At 38.6% G+C, this 17,252-nt stretch overlaps 1 long non-coding RNA gene across 1 annotated transcript; it reads right to left on the bottom strand.

The window, feature by feature from the left end:
• Positions 1–4,808: 4,808 nt before the first annotated feature.
• LOC116420691 lies at positions 4,809–10,458 on the bottom strand. The gene is made up of 3 exons (XR_004231095.1): positions 10,054–10,458; positions 7,539–7,634; positions 4,809–6,968 (listed from the first exon to the last, which is right to left on the bottom strand). It is a non-coding gene; the product is annotated as an uncharacterized LOC116420691 (long non-coding RNA).
• Positions 10,459–17,252: the final 6,794 nt, after the last annotated feature.

Here is a 17,252-nt window from a genome sequence, read left to right on the forward strand (position 1 = left end):
CTTTCCACTGTTCTCACATGTGACTTTCCAGTTGCCTTTTGCAACAAGTTGAGCTGGGCTGGCATGAGGCACGCATGCCCAGGGGATGTTTTGCTGGCTAGTGTTTACATCAATAAAAATAGAGCCCAAGATGAAGCTTCTCTTTTATAAAAGACCTTGCTGCCCCCTTGGAATATCCTGAGGCCCCTATCCTGAAAGTGCCTGGGAATTTGAGAAGTCTGTAAATAGGCTTCAGGGCTTCCAATCACCAGCTTCCTTCAAAGCCCAGCTCAGGTGCACCCACGTTTGGAAGCCCTTTTCATTCTCTCGGTGATTGATTAGCCTGTTTTCTCACTGGAAATTACTTTGTGTATGCTTTGCACATTCTTGCTTGTGAACATGTTGTTCATGCCCTAGTAGAACTTAAGCTCTTTGAGGGCAGAAACCAGTTTGCTTCCACGCAGGGGTCTTGAAACTACAGCCACGGGCCAGATGTAGCAGCTGAGGACATTTATCCCCCTCACCCAGGGTTATGAAGTTTCTTTATTTAAAGGCCCACAAAACAAAGTTTTTGTTTTTACTATACTGCGGCCCTCCAACAGTCTGAGGGACAGTGAACTGGCCCCCTATTTAAAAAGTTTGAGGACCCCTGCGTATCCCTGTTTAGCATAGTGTTGAAAAAATTGTTCTTTTCTTTCCTTTTTATTTTTTTATTTTTTGGTATGTGTGAGGTAATTGAGCTAGACTTGCTCAGCTAGGAAATGATAAATGATAAATGATAAATATATATAAAATAAATTTTTATTTTTTTCTAGTTATACATGTATATTAACTTTTAAAATGCACATTTCCATATGAATCATGCTGGAAAAGAAAAATCAGAACAAAAGGGAAAAACCACGGGAGAGAAAAAGAAAAAAGAAGTGGACATAGCATGTATTGATTTACATTCAATCTCCATAGTTCTTTTTCTGGATGCAGATGGTGTTTTTTATCCAGAGTTAACTGGGATGGCGTTGGATCATTGAACCACTGAGAAGAACCGAGTTTTTCATAGTTGATCATCACACAATTTTGCTGTTACTATGTACAATGCATTCCTGGTTCTGCTTGTTTCACTCAGCAATGATAGAAAGTTTTAATGCCAAATGTACTATGGACTATCACTCCCTAAAATGTCAAAATTTTAGCAATGTCCTTGACTTCCTACTCTTAATATATTTATTCTTGATTTGATTGAGCTGAATCATACCTTTGGCCCCCCCACATCCTGAGATCTAGTGGATGAACTTGGCTGAAACTGGATCTAGATCTTTCTTATTCTTTCCCCTTTCCATTGGGATTCATGGCATGAAATGCAAAATAGCCAGAATGAAATGGCTCTCTTTTTCTGGATTGCCAAGGGCTGCTAGGGTCTCATGACCAAGTCTTGCTACCTCATGCCTTTTCCCTTTGCTCTCCTCCTAAAATTATAAAAACTTTTTCATGAGTCTCTTTGGTTGGGAAATCTATTGAATACCTCCCAGGGAGGTAGATTTGGTATCCTGTTATCTCAACTAAAGATGCTTTAGTCTTTAACTCAGTTTTTTATTTATTTCAGGACTTGACAATGCTTTATTCATAGTATGTACTTGATAAGTGTTCGGTTGTTAAACTGAACTCAGCATTTACTATTCTAAGAGTCTTTGCACTGAACTTTTGAGTGTGGACAGTGAATCTGAGAAAAGACAACTGAAGGACACTGGGCAACTGCTGTCTTGAGGAACCAGTGAGATGAGTGTTTCCCAGTGGTCCTAGTGGCAATGTCTTTGAGATCCCTTATGTCCTTTTGGAAAGTTTTGGCATAATGAATGAAGATATTTCATTTGGTTTTTATTAAGTATTCTTAATTGTAATAAAGAATGCTTAATAAAAGCCGAATGAAATATCTACCAGTACAGCAGCTTAGTATCTTGTTTTGTACAATTACCACCATCAACTGATGTAACCTTTCTCTAAGTCTTTGTCCCCACATGGAAATATAGCTCTATAGGTTGTTTACAAATTTGAGCTTTGTAAACCTAGACCAGTCATTTAACCCTGATTGCCTCAGTTTCCTCATCTGTAAAATGAACTGGAGAAGGAAATGGTAAACCACTCCAATATCTTTGCCAAGGAAACCTGTAATGGGGTCATGAAGAGTCATGTTAAACAACTGAGCAACAATACATGCAGTATTTTCATATGGCATGCTCTGGTTCACACAATGTTTTCCTCATTTCTACCTTTAGAGGTTGGTGGTAATGTAGATTTTACTATAGTACTTTGCAGTTTTCAAAGTGCTTTCTTTACAATTATCCAAGAGGGAGGTACTCATGATTATCCCTATTTTATAGAAGAGGACATTGAGGCTCAGAGAATAAACAACTTGTTCATGGCTATACAGAATAAGTTATAGAGTCAGGAATCAAACCCAGGTCTGCTGACCTCAATTTCCCAGGTTTTTGATGTGAATCAAAATAAGTTTATTGTCTCCCCTTTCTCAGGAAATGCTAAACTGCTTATTCTAAGACCTTAGTTTCCCAGACTGTCTTATAATCTTAAGCAACCTCGATTTGCCCAGACTGCCTTGATTATCATCTTTGATCAGCATCTTTAAGATACCTATGATGAAAACCCATGTTTTTCCAGACTACCTTTGTTAGTATCTTCAAGACAATCTCAACATCTCGGCATACAACCTTATTCTTGCCTTTATTTCTCCTACTCCCCTCAGAAACCCCCAAGGTTTTATTTCCTTTATAAAAGATGTGCTCGTGATGACATTTTTACTAAGTCCTTTTTAGTACTAAGCCTGCTATGAGATATACTCTTCCTCTGCGTATTGTCTTCCCTTTAATGGAGTTTTTCTCCTTATTATGGCTAATTGGTTTATCTGCTGAACTCCTCTATGGGTTTATTCTGCCAGTCAATGGCATATTCACACCTCACAGCATATTCCTTTAATGATTTCTTTCAAACCCCTTTCCTTGCTAATTCTGTTGTTCTCCTGAATCTATTTCATGTTTACCATTCCTGGTGCCTCTTTTATCTTTTTGTTTTATTTATAATTTCTTCTCTTAAATAAAGGTACGTTCTGGCAAAGAGAACACCCTTGTGAATTTATCACATCTTTTATTTTGAACTATTTTGAACTTTTATTTTGAACAACTAAGAATTGCTACTCTGACATAATTTTTACTATACTATACTCGCCTTTGACAAACTTATTAATTTATTTTTTATGAATTTCCTTCTTGTATTATGTTTCTGCTTTTGTTAGATAGAATGAAGATGGAGACAGTGGGGAAAAGAGAATGCTGAAAAATATGTGCCATTTGGGTGGAGGGAGTTTCAAGTAGCTATAGAGGTAATACAGTCAAAGTGTTATTATAAATGCTATTATTGATGTGACTGATGTAGCAAATGATGTGTCACCAGGAGAAACACCAAATGTTGGAGTGTGGGTATGTGAAGAATTCAGAAAGGCCATTCTCTTAGACAAAAGGTAGTTTTATTTAGGAGAAGAGGTTACAGACAAAATGAAGGGATAAAATAGACACCAGATTGGTAGAGTGGGAAAGCAAGCATATGGTTAGCAAGAAAGAAGTTTTAACAATTAATGATGGAAAGTGAAAATTCCCTAGTGGAACCCACTATTAGCCAGGAGGAAGGAAATGTCCCATGAATTTGGGGCATGCTCTTAGCTGGTGGGCTAAATCCTAAAAGGGATTAGATCTTAAAAGAATTATCTATAAGAAGGAAAAGGAGACCATAAAACATGGTGGTTTGAGAGAAGAGCATAGTGGGAGGATGATAGGAGAGACAGCATGTGACAAGGGGAGGGGTGAAGGGAAAGACACCACAAGGCAGAATGCCATAGTGGATTGACCCAAGGGGTTCAGCAAGGCTGGCATAAGCCATGGACAGATTTTATAGGAGAAATTTAACATCAGGGACATGACTGGGATTTCTTGGCTGGATAGAGGAGTGGTGGGGGGGAAACTCCACAGAGGGTGAACCTCAGGGGTTTGACATAACTTGGATTTCTTGACTGGACATAGCAAGGTGAGGCAATAAGGCAATAATCCCCATCAGTTTGCCTTCCCTGTTTGCCTCAGGGCAATACTTCAGTCTTTCTCTGCCAACTACACCCAGCCATCTAGGACCTCATCATTATTATTTCTATTATTATTGTTGTCATCATGGATTTAGAGACAGAACCATAACTAAGGAAGGGCAACTGGAGCTGTTCCCATGGGGATCAAATTTAGGCAGTATTGACAGCACTTGAGTGTAGAAATTGATGAGCTGAGCATTTTTTTTTAGCAAGAATAATTAGTAAGAAAGTGGTTTTCATACATAATCCTTTTGCGTTTATTTGCTCATGTTAAGTTCATAATGAAAAAGAAAATCTAAAAAGTTAAAATAGGAACCAGATACAACTTTCTCCCATACCATTCCCTATTGAGAGACAAGTGAGTTACCCTCCCCCAATGGCTTCACCATGGGGATCAATATCCTGGGTTATTGGTTTCCTGCTCTACACCCAATTTAATTTGCCCTAAAAATTTGAATGAAGGCAGTTTTTATGCTACTCACTCTGGTGGTGTTTTGTGAAGCTTACTCGTGGCACATACACACACACACACACACACATACACACACACACAAAATTGTCTAAAACCATATATATAAATACCCTACCACCTTAATTGGTTCTGTAAGGACATGATTTAGCAAAATAATGTTTATTAGAGTCAGTTGACTGACCAATGTGACAATTAGGTTTTGCCACTTTATAGAGGGATTCAGCTAAAATGTTATATGATCTAGGCTACTTAATACAGGCTTTTTATGTCTATTTAAAATCATGGACCTAGAAGGGAATCTTTAAGCCATGTCATATAATGCTGTCCTGCCAAAAGACCTTTACTTTGGCCTAGGATTTGCAACGTGAGTGGACAGTTTCCTTTGCTCCTATTGTGTCTGGGGAATACTGTTAATAGTTACTGCAGTGAGATAGTTTGACTGACATGCACAGCAGTGGAAAACTCTCCTGGGGCATGGAGATAGAATGAGACTCTATTAGATGACTTTAATCCCCCTTTGCCTGCTATACAGATCAACCTCCAGATCTAAGACTTTTATTTTTATCAAGAACACAAATGAGACAGTGGGAGGTTAAATGCTTAACCCAGACATCAGAGAGTAAAAATTGAATAAGGTCTTCCACCTCTTATATCATCACTCTAGGGCTTGGTATCAGAAAAAGCATTTTCCCTTCTGTTCAAAAATTATCCTTTCACCTTCAGCTCATAGTAAAGAGAACATGTCATTTTGAACTTGGCCTTGAGTGGAAAAGGTAGAATAGTCTTTTGGGAGTAAATTTGCATTAAGCATCCCTAACCAGGAACATTAATAATGGCATGTCCTCTGAATTCTTTTCACTGGGCCTTTTGAAATCCCCCTCTTGTTTCCAACCAGTCCTGGAAGAGAGGCCAGTCACTGACCAGCTGGAACAAATCCTTTGGAAACGAAGGCTTCATGCTGTTGGCTAGCCCATGTGGTGCTTTCCTGTTCAACACTTAGATGTCAAGAAGAGATACCAAGAAAACTTAGTGTTTACTTTGTGGCAGCCTTTTTATAACACTCTCTCCCTGCCCTTACCAATATATTCTTGCACGTGTGCCTAGGTACATATGCACATGCTCCCCATATACAGATCCCCACAAACCCCAAAGGCTTCTCCTGCCACCTAGATGTAATCTCAAGCAGCCCACATTTGTTCAAAGAAAATAGCTCTCCCAGAAGACTTTGTAATATTTGTTTTAGTTTCTGTCATGAAGACTTTTTAGCTTTGGGTCTGAGCATGTGGGAGCCTGAAAGGATAGCGGGAATATTTCTGGCTAACCAGTCTCCAGTCTTGGTATTATTTTACATCCCTAACAGAATTGATGGCTGAGTCTCGGTTCTTTCCCTCTTCCTTCTGGGCAGAGGAGAGAACAACTCACTCTTCTCACTCTTCACTTTGACCATCAATAACTTGGGAGTTCACATCACTCCATCTCCATGCCTTGCTTTAAATTATCGGTTCCTCCTCGTGCCTGGTGTGCAGGGTCTAATTTGGCCTTCTGCTTACTTTGGCTGGCTTACTGGTGGAATGAAGCCTTTTTTCCTATGCCCACAGCAAATGCTACCCTCTTTGCATCCCTCAGTATTAGGCCCAGTCCCACCACTGACTAGCTTGAGGATCGTGGGCAAAGTCTTAATTTCTTTGGGTCTCGGGGCTTGCTTCTATAAAATGAGGGTGTAGGGCTGGATGGACCCCTCCAACACTAATATTTTCTGGCTCAATAATTCAGCAGTATACTTCCTCAGGCTTGGCGTTTGAGAAGGAATGCTGCCAGAAGCTGGGACTAAGTGATTATGGTCTCCTCAGAGCTGTTTGAGCCCTGAAACATGATGCAGAGAAAACCAGCTAGCCAAGTTGGCAGCAGCTCCTTTTTATTGTTTTGCCCTTTTAAGTAAATTCAGAGAGACTTCCCCCCCCTTCACAAAGTTTTTGAGGATGAGCTGATTGACATTCATGAGCATGATTGTATTATGGTGCATTTTTTTCTCTCTATTCATGTTCTTGAGCCAAGAAGTTCAGAAAGAGGGATACTCTACTAGTCCAGGTCAGCATGAGGTTTGACTACAACAAAGAAGGAAAGGGAAAAAACCAAACTTGTATCCCTTATCCTCTGGGCGTATTCCTCCTCTTTTTCTTCTACTCCCCTTCCTCCACTCTGGCTGAGTATCTGCTGCTCTCTTAGCTGTTCACAGGGTGAAACACGGCTATGGAGATTCGCTAAAGAGATTTCCTTCATGAAGTTACACAAAAGCATTCCAGAGGCACTTATGAAGGCCTTCTCATGACTGGAGGGTCTTTCTCTCCTCCCAGAAGAAATTTGGCTTTGCCCAGTGAGCTGCATGAGAAAAACAAAATACAGGGGCTGTCATAGGACATTTTAGTCAGCCAGATCCTGGACAGTTGGGGGAAGGGACTTCAGCTCTTATAAAGTAAATTTGTTTCTGTTTTGTTATTGTCTTTGTAGTCTATATATTTGTACTGTAATGAGTTGAACGAGGACTTTGTCCTCTCAACAATAACAGAGAGGGTCCATGGTACTTGCATCTCAAGGGTTGCCCTGGCTACCCTCCTCAGGGACACAACAACATACAAGATGTCTCTTATTAGGCTAGTAGTACAGATTACCATAGTCCCAGTGATCACACGCTCCTCCCTCACTATTTTGCCTTAAAAACTCTTCATTTGTTTCCGAAGAGTGCAGGGAAGCAAGGATGGCAGAGAGGAGGGGGGCATAGTTGATTGTTGGTTTAACTGAACAGTCTGGGCCCTCCTCCTCTCTTCCAGTTGTGTCCTGATCTCATATATCATTTATGCCAAAGATCAGCTTTCTCTGTCTTAGATCAAGCTTGGGGGTAAAGTAGGGAGGGGCCAGAATTAAATAATATGATCAAGGATACTTTCTTACCCTTCTTTCATCCCAGTTGGTCACTGATAATAATACTAAGCCTTGAACTCTATTTTCCTCCTCAGGGCCTTGGGAATCATTTCCTGATATCATTTCCTGATAGTAAGATAAGCAACGGGGAGGAAAATTAACTCCCTCAGACCACTAGAAGTGTTTTCCAAGTCAAACTACATTGTTGATTGGTAAAATATAAAAATGAACAGAAGAGCAAATCATATTGGGTTGAGTTGTTTTTTATGTTTTGAGAAGAGCAATCCTTAAAGTAATAAAAATTTTGTGGATTGGTAAAAATTTGCCTTGAATCAGCATTTGGAAAACACTACACTAGAAGACTCTTTTTTGGGGTTGTTCTTTGTGAGCTCAAACTAAGAGAGAGCAAGTATAGCAGTTTAGTAGGATGTTAATAAGGTGGAATGCCTTAGAGCATGAACAGTTAAATCAAATCTATATCTGATGCTGGGTTAGTCTGAGATGTGCTGTTGACGGGATAAGACGGGATACACACACAAAATCTATTATTTCAGGTTTTCCTGGGAAGGACACAAGTCAGATTTTTTGAGAATCAACCTCAGATTTTAACTCATATTTCAAAAAGCACCTCTGGCATAAGGACACAGGTACAATTTTTCACAGTGCCTCTATAAATCTCTCTAAATTTGTGCCCATCCAGGGAAACTCTGGAACTCTCAGTGGATACCTTGTTCTTTCTTCCCACCTAAAAGTTCTCAGTTTTTTGGTAAGAATTCAGAATAACAAGGCATCAGATAAAGAATTGTTTTATTTATCCCTATAAACATGCTTTGGAAAGAGTGACTATTGGTTCTATCATAAGGACTTAGAATCCAATTGCATTTCTCATGCTTTCTGCCTTCGTGACTTTGGGCAAGTCATTTTTTTAAACTCCTGTTTTCTTACCTGTAAAAGAAGAAGTTTGGATTAGAAAGCTCCTCTCTACCCCTACATCTATGATCTTCTGATCTTTTAATACTTCAGAAAACTTTCCCCCCTATTTGAGAAGGCATAAAGCAACTCTGTTCTCTAGTAGATTCTGCCACCAAGATCTCTACAACCCACATTACTCACAGTTCCAACAAAGAACAAAATCTAAAAGGTTTGTGCCTTCTCAGAATGGCTGTATATATATATATATATATATATATATATATATATATATATATATACACAATATAAGCTGTATATATATATGTACATATATATATATATATATATATATTTCCTCTAATTTGATCAGTGACTTTTGCATTTAGCTCTTTTGTTGTTCAATCATTTCAGTTGTGTCCAATTCTTTGGGCCACCTTTTGGGAGTTTTCTTGACAAAGATACTAGAGTGATTTGCCATTCATTACCTTCTCCAGCTCATTTTACAGTTGAGGAAATTGAAACAAACAGTATTAAGTGACTTGCTCAGAGTCACACAGCTAGTAAATGTCTGAGGCTGAATTTGAATTCAGGTATTCCTACGCTTTTTCCAGTATGCCATCTGAGGCTTTTTGAACCAAAATAAATGAATAAATCTATACCTTGTTGACTCATTTTAATAATGAATAGACATTAACTATGATCCTAGAAGACTTTGAGCAGAAGATAGATGACCACTTGTTGAAGCTGTAGAGCGTATTCCTGCTCAGGGATAGGTCAGATCTTTTAGTCTAGGTCCCTCATTTTATAGATGATAGTAATAATGATTACTGGCATTTAAAAAGTACCTTAAAGTTTGCAAAGCACTCGACAAACCATCCCATTTGATGCTCATTTAAACACAGGTAAATAAATGCTATAACTATTATTAATGTTCTCATCTTGTTGAAAAACAAGTTTTTAGAGGTGAGGTGACTGACCTAGAGTTAGATATCCAGTAAGTAAGAATGGCAGAATTTGAAGCCCCTCTCTGCAGACTCCAAGTGCATTTTGGGAAAAACCAAGGACCAGAGAAGTAGAATGCCCAGTATAATAAGATCAGTAGGGAATTAAATATCAATGCCAGGGTTGGAATGAGACACTCTTAGTCTTAAATGCAAGCTTCCTTCTTTCCAATAGACCATGTGCCCTGCCTTCTTGAGCAACCAGAAGGACATAGGATTATAGGTGAAAAAGCCCCAGGGGTTGGGATGCTCATGAACCAAATAGACATATCCTCCTCCCCATTTTATCTCTACTCAACTCTTGGCAGGTCTTTTTCTCTCCCTGACCATTCCTCCCACAAGAAGAACAGGAAATCAGAGGAAAGAGAAGGTAGTGGATTTGGTAATCCCCATTCCTAGGCTATTCTGCCAAAGCCTCTGGGCCCTCTCGTAAGGAAGTGGGGAGTCCCCTGGGTTTGCTTTCTCTTCCAAAAAACAAGCAAGCACAGGCTGTGGCATTTAAACGATGAGCCCAACAGTCAGGAAGCAGGTCTATTTAAACATTCTACACAACACCTAGTGTATTGTCAGTTTTCCAAAGGTATTAAGTAATAGGAACAGTCATAATTAGAAGCAAGAGCTTGGCAACTCACCTGGAAGATAGATTCCTTATTCTCACTGTCTTCTCAGCCATTTACTCTTAACTCCAAGGGCCTGAAGGAAACCTTTGTCTCTCTCTAGTTCACTGTGGGTGGAAAAGTGAGTCATTCCAGCTATAGGCAGAATCACATAAGGGACCGTATTTAGGGCAGCTGTTAGTTTGCTATTAAAGTTCCCAAGCATGACCAAAAAGATTTTGCTCCATAATGTAATAGTAAGGAGACAGATATAATGGCTGAGAAACTAAAATCATCATCATAATATCATACTGCCTCTGACACACACTGGCTTAATGACCCTGGGCAGGCCACTTCAGATGCTTTGCTGCACTGATGGCTAGAGAAAACATGATTAGAGCACTGGGTTTGGAGACAAGAAAGCTCACTCTAGCCTCAGACACTTACTGGCTCTGTGACCTTGGGCGAGCCACTTACCCGTAATCTGCCTCAGTTTCCTCAATTGTAAAGTGAAGTGAATAATGGCAGCTCCCTCTCTGAGCTGTTGTAAGGATCAAATGGGGTAGTATTTGTATAGTGCTTAGTACAATACCTGGTACACAGTAGATACTTGTTTCCTTTTTTCCTAGAGTTTCCTCACCAGAGATCATCTTAAATCAGTGAAATCATGAGTTCAGACCCTATCAGCATCATATCAACTGACGTGATATGGAGCTTGACAATTTACAAAATTCTTTCCTTACAATGACCCTATGAGGTAGAAAGTGAGAGAGTATTTTATTTAACTGAGTTTCAGAAAAGTGACCTTCATGTCAGTCTTGAACCTGAGTCTTTTGACTTCAGATTCAGTTTTCATTTCTCTATACACACTATGCTTTTTTCTTAGCTGAGTAGTCCAAAGAATCATGAGCATTGGCCTTATTCAAATAGGGTTTCAGCTCTCTAGTGAAATTCAAGAATCAGAAAAGCCCCTGCTTGATTAAATACATAACTTCTGCCCATGTCAAGCTCTACTTACCCTCCTAATTGTTTTGAAATTCCTTCCATTGGAGCCACTTCCAATTCCTTCCATTGGAGCCAAGGGTAGTACGGCTACATTGTTTACAGAAGGCTACTATTGGGAGACCATTATTTATCTTCACCTATTTACCTAGAGATGCTTTTATTAAATCTCACCTTAGCATGGTTTTATCAGATTGCCTAGACTTTGGTGCTTAGGGAAAAAAATATAGGCAACAACACTAGTGAAAATTTCCCTTTCGGATTACCTTTTACTCTGTGTATATCTTCTTGTTATTCAGTCGTTTCAGTTGTGCCCAATTCTTTATGACCCCACTTGGGAGTTTTCTTGGAAAAGATATTGCAGTGATTTGTTATTTCCTTCTCCAGTTCATTTTACAGATGAGGAAACTGAGTCAAATAGGGTTAAGTGACTTGCCCAGAGGCACACAACTAGTAAGTTTCTAAGACTAGATTTGAACTCAGGAAGATGAGTCTTTCTGACTCCAGGCCTGGCACTCTATACACTGTACCACCTAGCTGCCCTTATAGATTTTCTCTATATTTAATTGTTTACAAGTTGAACAACTTGTAAACAATTAAATATAGAGAAAATCTTTCACTAAAATTCATTAGAATATAAGTTCCTCCAGGACTAGGCCTGTATTTTTGCCTTTCTTTGTAACTCAGACACTTAGCACAGTGGTTGGTATGTAGTAAACCCTTTAAAAAATGCTTGTTTGGTTGACTGACAATTTCCTGAATAGTAGGAAAATCAGTTTTACAATAGGGCAGCTCCTAAGATGATTTGTGTTTGAGAAAGAAAGTGAAAAAGAAGAAAAGAAAGGATTGAAGACAAACTAAGCTACTTAATAAATCAATATAAGATCAGGCTTCTAGAGATATCTCATTATTATTTAGATAATCTAATTATGAAGATTATTAAGACTGATCTATTATGGGCAGTTAGTTACTGGCTGCGTGCAAGTCACCCAACCCTATTGCCTCAGTTTTCTCATATGTAAAATGAGCTGGAGAAGGAAATGGCAAACTATTCCCATAATGGGGTCATGAAAAGTCAGACATGATTGAAAAATGACTGAACAATAACATTGTTAATACTAATGACATTCAAATTGTCTCATTATTAGTCATTTGATAATCATTGTCCTTATTATATATAAAATATAGTGACCAAATATTTTTGCCAGAATTTATCAGGGTTCTTCTATTTCCTAACTTTTCTTCCCAAATGTCCTTCCTTGACACCTTCACTCTTTCATACCTGATCTCTTCCTTCTCTTTTTTTCTTGATCATCTGAAGTCTTAATTGCTGCTGCCCTTATATTTCTCATCTTTCCTTTCCACAGTGAAATGCCCTTAGTGGGTGGGTGGGTGGGACCATTAATTCCCATCCTCCTCTCTGGTCACATTGATCTTTCTTATACCACTCACACCTTCACCTTCAGGGAAGGCTCTCAAAGCAGATGACCAAGCTTGGGGGTGATTAAAACATAAGATCTGGATGCAGAGAAAGGAAGTACCTTCCAAGAGACAAGGAGTTTGAACCATAAAGGGACAGAAAGGAAATCCATGATGCTGGAGCAGTGGTCACTTGCTATTTTCTCCATGCAAACTTGTTTATAAAATCTTGAAAGAAAAGGTCGTTGTGGTATTTGGAGGGTTCTCCTATTCCCATTCAGATCTTCTCTCTGCCAATATGGCAATAGTAACATAGGAAGCCAGTGTCATCTGGGGCTGAAAATGCGTAGAGCTGCATTGTTAAATCTCTTCCGTGTTTACAATCTGGGTAGCTTTTGAATTCTGTGAACATGATGAATTTTTGATACTTGAGCTGAAATATTGTGGCTAGAACTCTGATCTTTCTTAGAGGAATGTGGCAAAGTGGTTAATACAGATGAAGAAGTATTAGAGTTAAGAATTCTCTCCCGGGCTCTGGATCTGATTCACTGTGATATGGGGTCCACTGGTTAATTCATTTGTAATTCAGTTTCTTTGCCAATCAAATGGTGATGAGAAAACTGATCTCTCTCACCCAACCTTGCCACATCAGTGTGGAAGACAATGGAGCTTTAAGCAATAGATTGGAAATAAGGAGCTATGAATTTTGTACCTGTCTTGTTTTTCATCTGCTCATTAATTCATTCCTTCAAAGAAGCCTTTGAAGACTAGTAAATACATGTCCATCTCTGTACTGGATGATAAGGAGGACATAAAAGAATTCAGAAATGATGATCCTCTTACTGACCAAATTTCCAACTCTGGGAGTGAGTCGGGAGGCTCCAGACTCTAAAATAACCATGTGGCCTCAGGGAAGTCACAGGATCACAGATTTGGGGCTTGAAGGGGACCTTGCAGATCATCTACTTTTTTACTTTTAAGTACAATCTACTTTTACTTTTACAGCTACTCTAATCTACAATTTTGCCAGAAATTGAGACCCAGAGAGATTACATAAATTGCTTGATGTTACAAAGATAGCAGAGGCAACGTTCAAAAGGAACTTCTCTGACTCCAAATCCAGGATTTATTTATTTATTTTTTAACAAAATCACCCTGCCTGCTCCCTCAATTTAGTTTCTTCACCTGAAAAACTGAAATAATGTCTCAGGGCTGATAGAAGCCTGCATTGCTCTCAGGCCAGATGCTGCTTCTATTAAGTAACAAAAGCTGGTCTTTCAATGGCATTTTAAATTTTGCAGAATACTTCATACATCATCTCATTAGACCAATTGGAATTGCTCTTCAATTATAAATAAAATTAAAAATTATGCAAATTATAAAATGTCCATAATTATAAGAAATATAAATAATACCCATTTGTGGTGAAAAGTAACTCTCTTGGCTTATGATTGTGATCTAGAACATAATACTTATAAGTGGTACATTAGATAGGGCACTCTATTTGGGATCTGAAATTCAAGTCCAACTTCAGACACTTACTAGATGTGATACACTGGTTAAGTCATAATCTCTATCTCAATTTCTTCTTCAGTAAAATAGATATACTAATCCCACCTTCCTCCCAGGGTTGTTTAGTGATCAAATCAAATAATATATGTAAAATACTTTATAAACCTATATAAACATATTATATGAATATGCAAATACTATATAAAAATAAAAGCACTACATAAAAAATTTAAAAGCACTGTAGAAATACTAGCTATTATTATTAAATGTCCTTTTCCTTCCAAGGTTCTAAGCCTCAAGTATAATATCTATAAAACAACATCAATTGTATTCGATAGGTGGAAGATTCTCTAATAAAACTGAATTGGGACACAACAAACATTTCTTGCACCTAAAATGGTTATATCACTAGCCTTCAGATACCCATCTATCTATCCTTTGGGTTGGATGACAGCAGCTCCTCTCATAGTACTTAATGTCCTTATTTACTATCTTTTTACTGAGTGAGTTGGCCCAGCTTGAGCCTTAACTCTAACTTTCTCTGTGGTTGCCACATCATCCAGTTTCTTGGTTATTTCTTCCGCAATATGGTTTCTCCACAGTAACTGAACCTGGCTGATATTATTTACATGGCCTGTGGAGTGGTAAGCCTGGTGTCTCCCCAACTACTCTCCCCCCAGCTGACCTGGCTCCTCTTAACCCTCTGCTTTTCTGAAATGAGGGGTTGGTCAATCTTAACTGAAATAGAATCTTCAGTGTTTAGAGTTCTTCTCCCTCCTTTCCTTCCCCCCCCCCACTTGTTCCTTCTTCATCCCCTTTGATTCCTTCTTGGAACTCATATTTATCTGAAATGTCTCGTGCATCATTCCAATGCCCTCGCCTTCCCAGATTGGCACCCACTCAGATTGTCTTGGGCTGTATATGCAACGTGACCACTGATGAAATTGAACATCTGTTCAATTATTTATGCCCCTCTTTCTGAGAGGTCTAATTATAAAAAGAATTAGGAGAAGCACAAGTCAGGACACCTGACCTGACCTGTTCCATCCAACCTGGTTTCCTAGAACTAAATGAGGGCACTCAAAGCAGCAGCCCTGCTCTCGAAGCAGCTGATTTCTTTCTGAGAAGAGTTCAAGGCACATTTTCTTTATCACTTCTTGCTCCAGAAACCCGGACCCATCCCTTCTTCTTCCTCCAAACCTTTGTGGGGAAAGGAAAGAAGCATTTATTAAGCACTTACTCTGACTCAACAACAACAACCAAAAAACGTGTCAGTTGGAGGCAACTAGATGGCTCATACGTAGAATGCTGCACCTGGAGCCAGCAAGACCTGAATTTAAATCCAGCTCTGAGCTGTATCATCCTGGATAAGTCATTTAACCCCTGTTTGCCTTAATTCACTTGTGGGAAATGGATGGGTATATAATTAAATTAAATTGAGAATTGAAACTTAAATTAGAAAATTGAAACCCACAAGGACATCAAAGAATAATCACGAAGATCTTCCCACAAAAGACTGTAAGCTCCTTGGGGGCAGGAACTGAGTTTTGTAATTGGGGATAGTGACCTGAGATTTAGAAAAAAAAATCTTTTGTTTTTTTTCCTTAGCCCTCCTCTGTTACCTTCCCCCTTTTAAAAGTAAGTTTCTTTGGGGCAGAGACTGGCTATGTATTGAGGGGTGGAGATTTATATCAAGTAACTTCTATAAGATCCAATTAATGAGGAGTCAGGGGAAGGACTTGTGTTTCAGGATAGGAAATAAAATGCGGCCTTTGGAGTTTCAAAGGTGTGTATACTAACTTAGATATTCAATTTTGCAAGATATAAAATAAAATTTTTCCTGCATTCATCAGTGAGTTAGTTGAATTTTTAATAAGATATTTTGTTTCTTACACATTGGACAAGGAAATGGCAAAGTCCTTCAAAGTCTTGCTAAGAAAACCTCATGTACAGTACTGGTGTTCTATAATCCATTGGGTCATGAAGAATGGGACATAAGTGAAGAACCACAACAACATGACAATGACTATGCTAAGTGCTTTACAAATATCTCATTTGATCCTCATAGGCTTCTTTGCAAACATGATCAAATTTGATCCTTTGTGTCAAGAAATGATTTCTGCAAGAAATATGACTGCCTTGGGTTCTGGAAATCACAAATGTTTCTAGCTAGTGCCTTGCTACTAGGCTCAAATGTAGGGAGACTCCACCAATTCAGACTGAAACCCGTCTATGACTTAATAAAAGAGTAAGGGAGCAAGCATTTATTACACACCTCCTATGTTCCAGACACTCATTTGTGCTTTTACTCACAAATGCTATTATTATCCCTATTGCATACTTGAGAAAACTGAGGCAGAGGTTAAGTGATTTGCCCAATGTCACAGTCACAAAGTATCTAAGTTAGGACTGGAATTTTGGTCTTTCTGCCTCCAGGTCCAATATTGTATCCACTCTGCCTGGAAGTGGATTTGGCAATCTGGAACTCCACAGAATTTATTTACTATAAACATGCAGAAGTCAAGTTAGCTTGTCCTGAATCATGGCTATTAAAATATCAGAGGTGGGATTTGAACACAAATCTTCTTGACCTTAAGCACAGCACTCTATTCACCATGCTGCTTTGCGCTAGTTGTTTTTTAGTCATGTTTGATTCTTGGTGATCCCATTTGGAGTTTTCTTGGCAAAGATACTGGAATAGTTTGTCCTTTCCTCCTCCGGTTTATTCGATAAATGAGGAAATTGAAATAAAACAGAGTTAAGTGACTTACTCAGAGTCTTACAGCTAATAAATGTCTGAGGTCAGATTTGAACCCAGAAAGATGAGTATTTTGATTCCAAGCCCAGAACTCTGGTTGCTATACCACTTAGATGCCCCACTGTTGCTGTGGCAGAAGTATTAAATCTTCCTTTTTGTAAGAAATGTTTATAGATCTCTTCATAGATAATCCATCTTCTTAACTCATAGTAACCTTCAAAAGGGAGATCAACTTGGCTATCTCCCATTTCATAAATAAGCCCTTAGCACAGAAAAAATAAGGTAAGATGAAATTAGCTGCCAAATTCATCAACTAGGAAAAAGTCTTTAGTCCAGTAATTACCTTCTGTGTTCCTTATAGATAAAAGGATTCAAGGAAAAGAATATGGATATATATACTAAAAGCTTTTTGGGCAGTGGCCATCTCACTTGGGTCTTTATATTTCCATAGCCAGTATAGCTTATGATGTTAATAACTGCTTATTGATTTTGAAATATTGATTGGAAAACTTTCTATTTTCTGATTTTGATCTGGTATGTCATT

The sequence above is a fragment of the Sarcophilus harrisii genome, chromosome 1, assembly GCF_902635505.1.
Source record: "Sarcophilus harrisii chromosome 1, mSarHar1.11, whole genome shotgun sequence".
NCBI lineage: Eukaryota > Metazoa > Chordata > Mammalia > Dasyuromorphia > Dasyuridae > Sarcophilus > Sarcophilus harrisii.